This window comes from Staurois parvus, unplaced genomic scaffold (genome assembly GCF_062004578.1).
Source record: "Staurois parvus isolate SC_StPar_1 unplaced genomic scaffold, SC_StPar_1.0 ptg000018l, whole genome shotgun sequence".
Taxonomy (NCBI): Eukaryota; Metazoa; Chordata; class Amphibia; order Anura; family Ranidae; genus Staurois; species Staurois parvus.
Genome location: NW_028317814.1, coordinates 169,607 through 177,656, shown reverse-complemented (window position 1 = coordinate 177,656; position 8,050 = coordinate 169,607).

The following is an 8,050-nucleotide window of genomic DNA, read 5'->3' as shown; positions in this document are numbered from 1 at the left end:
ATGTGTAGTGCTACTCCTGGAGCCACAGGAATACTGTCCAGGTCTTCCCCAAATACTTTGCCCTGCAGTTAGGCACATAGACTCATTCACACATTTCTCAATTAACCAGTCTTGGGGGCGTTATTTCTGTTGTTTTTTAATTTTGGAGAACTTGGATAGGTTTGAGGGAGAAGAGTGGGATACTCCAAAAATAGGAATGTTGGAGTCCCTGCTTGAATCAAGCAGTGGATTTCAGCTTAAGGCTGTAGTAGTAGTAGTAGTAGTAGTAGTAGTAGTAGTAGTAGTAGTAGCAACGTCCTTAGCGCCCCAGTGCCTTTAAGAAGTAGGTCACGTTGACAAAGCTCTTCAGAACACCAGCCAGTGTTTCCTTTCCTAGACCCGCAGCTGACTTCCTAGCACCAGAGCGGGTTAAACAGCCCACAGTCTCTAAGACCTTTAGGAATGTCTGTACTCACAAGGCCCAAGAGCGGATGGATACCCTCCTCCGTGATACTAGACCAGATCTTCAGTAGACAGCCCCTCAGTCAGCATAGCGGAATCTAGGTCTCTTCAGGTCCTCAGGTCATCAACCTCTCCCGGGCTGGACCAAGCCTGGATATATACAGTTACCCAGCATGCTATCAGAGCCAGTCTCTCTGGGATAGGCTGAGGCTGTATTAATATTCATGCTGCCATCCGTTCAACTCCACACCTATCATCCAGAAACTTCCCAGGTTTGCAGGATACAGAGGAAGCTAAAGGGAGACTAGCAGCAGCTGAGCACACAAAGCAGAACTAAACGATCACAGCTCACCAAGTACAGTGAGCTAACTATGCTTTTACCTAACAAATAATTACAGCCACTCTGACTATAGAGTGACCACTAAACTTACCTATCAAAGACGCAATTAATTTGATCTACCCCTAGCACCTACCTAGGAGGGTGCTACACATGCAATCTGGTGCAGTGCTTTTTAAAAAGTAGTGCATGCACTACTTATGGTGTGATCCAGTGCGATTTCAGCCTATTCAAATGAGTAGGCAGAAAATCGCACCGCATTCCTGTGCAGTGCAGGTGTGATGCAGGCCTTAGACTAGGATGCCTTGAGGATTTGTATACTTTTAAAAAGTGTCCCAACTGATAAAAGGTAAAGCAATAAAAAACTTGGCCTGAGGATCCACCTTCTTCAAGAAAAGCTGGAGTTCCACTTTATTAACTATTGTCTCCTTGTGTGTATGGCCAGTATATGGAAAACTTAGCTGATCTGTGATAAGTAAAGAGTACAGTTTAGAAGCCAAGGTGACGCAGCCCAGTGTAAGTCAGCTATGACATGCAATAACCAAAATATCTGTGTGGGTTAGCATGTCCTTGACTGGGTCGTTTGAACTTGGGGGGGAGAAAGAAAGGGGAATCCACAAGTAATGCAATGGACAATAATATTTTCCATCTCAAATATCTATTTATGAAAAGAAAAAAAAAATCTGTACACATCCAGTAGACCTTGAAGTTATTTTCTGTGGTTTCGGGTGTGCTACATTGCTTTTATGTAGTGCTGCCGGTTTTATCTGCCAGAGTGATAGATGGTGTTCTTGGTGAATGGCTAATGATTTATTAGATGAGGATGCACTCTATTCATCTGAGTCACAATGCAGATTTCCTCAGCCATTTTTCTGATAAATTTCAGCGGATGCCAAAACACTTATGATTTGCACAATCTTTAAATAATACAGTTAGAAATAACATTATGCTTGATGATGTCTTAAGAACGGATCCAGTGGTGCATGTTTATAAAAGCCATCCATGACAAGAACCCATTTTGACTATTATGTGTTTCTAAAAACCCCTTTTTTTATGTCAGATACTTATATAGCCCTGTCTGTTACACAGCACCAGGGGCGGACTGACAACTCAAGGGGCCCCCAGGCAATAGGGGATCATGGAGCCCCTGTGTCCTTGCCCAAACTCAAAAAAGCCTATGAAAAAGGTACCAGGGGCATCTCATGGGGCCCCCTATGGCCCTCGGGTAGTACCCAAGTTTCCAAATGGTCAGTCTGCCCCTGCACAGCACTTTACATATGTATTATACAGTCATAACAGTCCCTGCCCTCAAGGAGCTTACGATCTAAGGTCCCTAACGCACATTCATACATACACATACTAGGGCCAATTTGGACTGGAGCCAGTTAACCTACCAGCATGTCTTTGGAGTGTGGGAGGAAACTCATAATACCAAAATGTGCTCCCAATGTAAGAAAAGGCCATTCCTGCTTTCCTGATCACTACAACAGTTTATACACTGAAAATAAAAATACCACAAATACCTGCGCTATATGTGTATATATAATTATATCAGTAGCTGTTGTTATAAAATGTAAATATACCTTAACAAATAAAAAATCTCAATCAGTTAGGGAACAGAGCTGCCTAATATACTTGAAGCAGAGTTCCACCAAGCGGGAGCCCCACTTATCTGCCTCCTTCCCCTCTCCACTGCCACATTTGGCACCTTTTGGGGGCGGGGGTAGCAGGTACTTGGTTTTGACAGGTAGCTCTCACCTCCAGTTCCGTTCGTGGTGGCAAACTGAGCCGGAAGTTCGGGCCTCCCCGCCCCAAAGGACTTCAGCCCATTCACAAAGAGTAGAGCGCTTCGCGCATGCTCAGTAGGAAACCGGCTGTGTTCTACAGTATGCAATAGACTGCAATGGAAAGCTCCGAATGAAGAATTGGATCTGAATTTTCTAATGAATGGAAGTTCTGCTGAGCTTAAGCTATTATATATTATTATATTTTATTAGTGTAGTTTTTACATTTTTATATTTTTTAAAATGTATTTAAGGTTTACAAGCTACACAAAACAATTTCCTGGCAAAGATTATGGTGTTATTGTCATTTGTGGAATACAGATATCTTCTCCCAGGTGCACTATCCAGTATGATATCTTTAAGAAAGGAAAAACATTGTCAAAAGCACATTATCAAACTTTATTTTTTATTTTTTAACTTTTTATGTTTTATTCATATGTCAAAGAATAATGTAGGAAATAGTCTAAGAGTCAATTTATTTTGGATAAAAGACTAGTTAACAAGCAATGGGTTTATATATGCCCAACAGTTACCTTGATTTAGGATATATTGTCATCACTGTAAAATGATAATATTGGTGTCTCGAATGTACATACCAGAGGCTACTATATATATTGCTTTATAGGGGTTAGAATGCATGGAGTTAAATCCTAGAACATGAATAGGAGTAGTGTAGGGTTAATATTTAATAATGTGGCCAATAGGTATTTAAGTATAGAGTAGAAAGAATTGATGCTAATTATGGTGACTTTTGATTAATAGTTTTTTTAATGTGTTTAATGTAATGGAGTAATCATGAGGATTATATCCAAGGCAGTGCTTTGATCCCTGAGCAGTGATTGATTGTTAATGCTGCTGATTGAAGGCAGCATAGAAGGGAGCAGTATGAGCACTTTAGTTGTGTATATAGATTTGCCATGGGAACATCATAGCTGCCACTCATCAGAAAGTTCCTCAAATGATGAAACGCGTTGGTTGGGGCTAGTGACATTATGCTTATGGGTGATGCTTGGATTGGTTGGAGTAAGCAAGATCCAAGTCATGCTGTACATGTTAGTGCTGACATAGCACTTTTTATTGTAAATGTGCTTCATATATGTTTTAACAATAATAAAAGGCTTTATGCTATTTGGATCTCCCTTCTTGTCTTTGAAATGTATCCCTAATCCCATTGGGGCCGTTCGATGATGCTTGTCCCCAGTGGTTTCCCTGACCTTGCAAGTCTCCCGACACCTCTGACACTCTGGGTTCAGACATATTTCAATCATAGAGCATAATAATGCAAGAGACACAATTTAAGTAACACCTCTATATTAGACTCGCTCAACAGAGTAGTACATTGGTACAATCAAAACAGTCAATTAGCAACGTTTAACAGATTATAAAGTTATGAGAAGGAAACTTCAACCATTTAAATGCAACACCAGCAGTAAGAGGGGGAAGAGAAGACTTGCTGGCTTATCAGCTCCCTCTGGGCAACTGGCGCTAGAAGGGGTATACAGAGAATTATGTAAAAGTTTACTCCTGCATAAATATATATGTAGGTACTATGGTTTGAGTAACAATGGCCTAAGAAAGGATGAGGTCCCTTTAACTAAAGATTTCAGTTTGAGTGCTATGATGTTAAATGTTCCTAATATGGTGGTATTTGCAGTTTTCTGCTAGCAATAGTGGGGCCCATAATTATTATTGAGGTCTCCTGTTGACTGAGGTTTAAAGATGTCTGCATACAGTACCTCTAGAGTGATGATAGAAAGAGGTTGGGCATCTGCCCGCTCACCAATCCTTTAGATAGCACAGCCTCCTAGAAACAAGGAGCAGCGATGTCTGAGTCAGGGCCAGACAGTGGCAGTCCCAGTATAGAGATAGACCGTTGTGATCCAGGTGTGGCGATTGGTGTCACAGCTATGCTGAACTGCTGTCCGGAATCCCGCAGCTCCAAGCTCAAAATCTTTCTCTTGAGGAGAACAGAAGTCCCCCCATGTCCAGCTCTGAATCCCGCCCCAAGAGTGCCCCTTGTAATAGAATATATCTGCTCTCCCAGAGCTCTCTCTGCTAACAGGAAGTAATGTAGTGTCACAGTACTGGGCACTAGAGGGAAAAAGCTCAATTATAATCCATCTGTAAGTGTCCCTGAATTGCATAGTGACCTAGCTGGTATTTGGCTAAAGAAACATGAGACTTGCCTGGTGAATTCGAGAAGCAGAGGTGAGGGTGTATCTAAGTCCTGAGACAAAATGTTTACTATAAAATGCTGTTGCTTTGATTTACCTCCACTGCAAGACCCATGAGTACCTCTATACCTGTTTTGGACTTGTTTGTGGGCATTTACCTCACGGAAAGTGGTGGCAACCCTTGGGACTATAGTATAGATATACTCTAAAGGCCAACATTAACACATTTGTTTAAAAAGTGGAGTGCCTATTAGGACAGGAAGTAAAGTGTAATCTTCAGGTTGGGACACAGACAGCAGCAAAATTGTATAATAGTAGGGTAGGGTTTTTACTGCTGTTGTTGCCCACAGTGGAGAGATTTCTGTTAATTAAGCTGCCCATAGATTAATGTGATTCTAAAGGTTCATTTTTTTTTTTTGGAAACTAACAAACATGTCTGTACTTACCTGCTGTGTGCAGTGGCTTTGCACAGAGTAGCCTGGAATCTCCTCTTCTCAGGTCCCCTGTAGACTCTCCTGGCTCCTCCTGTCTGTTGGGTGCCCTCACAGCAAACAGCTTGCTATGGGGGCACCTGCTGGTCTGTGTGTCCATTCACACACGGAGCCACAGCTTTGCCCCACCCCCTCTCTCTCTGACTGGCTGTGATTGACAGCAGTGGGAGCCAATGGCTCCCGCTTGCTGTCTCAGCCAATGAGGGGAAAGAGACCCAGGACATCCAAGGCTGCCATTCACATCATTGGATCGCGATGAGGCTCAGGTAAGTATTGAGGGGGATGGGGGAGCTGCTGCACACAGAAGGTTTTTTACCTTCATGTATAGAATGCATGAATGTAAAAAAACTTCAGCCTTTACAACCACTTTAATCATTTTTTTTGTTCAGCCAGTGGGCCAAAAAAAAACAAAAAACAATCCACACAAGCAAGGTGGATTGGGAAATCCTCGCCACTGTGCCACTGTATTCTGACAGTGGTACTCGTCCACTGTCAGAATACACTGATCAGTGGCTGCAGCTGCTGATTGTCAAAAAATGTATAACATTCCTGGTCGACAGACGTCAATTGTTAGATTGAGTTTTGTGAAGTGGGTATGACCATAAATGGATCAAAACTTGGCTAGTCCCCGCTGAACTGGCCAAATTTTGATCCATGTATGGCCAGCTTTATTGTTGCTCAAAAGTACAGAGTTGAGGGGAAATATACACACTGGGGACTCCTACACCAACTAAAAGGAGAGAAAAATTCTAATGTCTAGTACACACAATGAGAAAATCATACGAAAAATACAGCTTTTAAAGTGAATGTCCAATAATCTGATTGTTAGCACACAGCTTTTTAAGAGCCAATCAAGACAGTTTGTTTGAAATTATCAGAAAGGACAAACACAAACATTTTTTTCATACAATAACTAAAAGAACGATTTTCGTTTTCTCAGCACAGTAATCGTCTGTAAAAAAAATCGAAAGACTACGCATGCTCGGAAATGAAATTACATTAAAATACGAATTACAATACATTACATCATCGTGGGAAGTTATATTTTGTCTTACAAGAATTTTTGTGAGTTTAGTAACCTATTTGTTTTCAAAATGAAACTAGTATGCAAAAAAAAAACCTGAGCGATCATTTGTCTGATATTCTCATTGTATGTACAAGACATACTGTAATTCTTTCCCCACTCTATCCAAAATGTAAAAAAATATATATATTTGGCCAGAAAGAAATTCATGTAGAAATGTTTATGGCAAAATGGGATGAAGTCTTTATAAACTGGCAGAATTATCTGCAAAGCAGGCTGGAATTCACCTGAGATGAAGTATAGCAAAAACAAGTAGAGAAATTGCCCAGATCAACTGTAAAACTGTAAACAGATAAATCTGTTGTAAACGAGACATCTCAATGGAAAGACAAAATAGTAATGCTGATCTTTTATATAGACTTTGTATTACACCAGCAAAACACCTGACATTGTAGCTCCATTATTTATACAGGAATGATCAATTTACAGGATAAAAAATAGAAGCATGAATATAACATTTTATGACACATAGGGGTCTATTATACGTGTTTTCAGCCAAGATTTACACAAGTTTCACCCAAGATTCACTCATTATTCTAACTAGATTCAACCAAAAAAATGTGTGAGTTAGGCTCCATGTACACGGGGCATTTGGAAAACTCTTCTAAATGATGGAAACTGACTGCTGGAAAACATAGGTTAAAAAACATCTGTTCAGCCGCGTTTGCATACCGCGTTTATGCGCATTTGCATTTAGAAGTGGTTTTTAAAGATAACCTCAGGAGTCCTTCCAAAATTCCCAGAATGCACTGAAAACAGTAACAAATTAACTATTTCAGACATTTTGAGAGGAATAGAGAGAGCAGAAGCAGAGAGAGCAGTGTTTGTTGAGATTAGCTGTCTTTTCTGGTTGTATTCACTATGCATCCCATCATGAGCATAATGCGGCATGTTCTACCATTTTTTCCTTCACGCAAAACCTGGAACTGACTACGCTGGTGTACTGGGTCCATTTGAATGCATGGAAAACACTTTGCATGCATGTCTGATGATGAAAAAGGGCTCTGGACAGCATCTAGACATGGAACAGTTAAAAAATGCTTCTAAACGCAAACGCTTATAAATGCGGTTAGCCACGTTTACAAGCATTTACAAGCATTTGGCGTTTGAAATGCTGATAAAATCTACTCTTGAACGCAAGTTTGGTGCGTTAAAAAAAACCGCTGTAAACTCAACTACCTGTAAACGACATAGTGTACATGGACACATAGGAAAACATTAGGGAGCGTTCAGGGGCTGCTGAAAAAAAAACGCAGAAAACTTCCTGAACGTCAGTTTATCAGCTGCAGTGTACATGAACCCTCATGGTTGAAAGTTGTGCAAATCTTGGGTGAAAACATTTATAAACAGACCCATACATTACATCAGGTGTTGATTGTCATAATCACTAAAGCTTCTTGGCTAAAGGTTTTCAGCAATCCTAACAAGATATGTATCAAATAAAGGTCATGTAATTCAAGACCTCTTACAAAATGTAATGGATCAGGGGATTTTTCAGAAACTTGATTCAGCCATACAAACCAGTGCATAAGCACAACAAAACAAGTTTCCTGGGTACTAAAAGTCTCTGCTCCACTAAATATAAAGTGATATACTGTATAATAAAATTAAAAAAGTATAATACCCTCTATTGAAATAACAAATAATATAATACATAATATCCCCAAAGGTATGTGACAATACATTAGGCACACAGCCCTGGATCTAAATGTAGTAACCTGTGTAATAAGAGCAAAGTG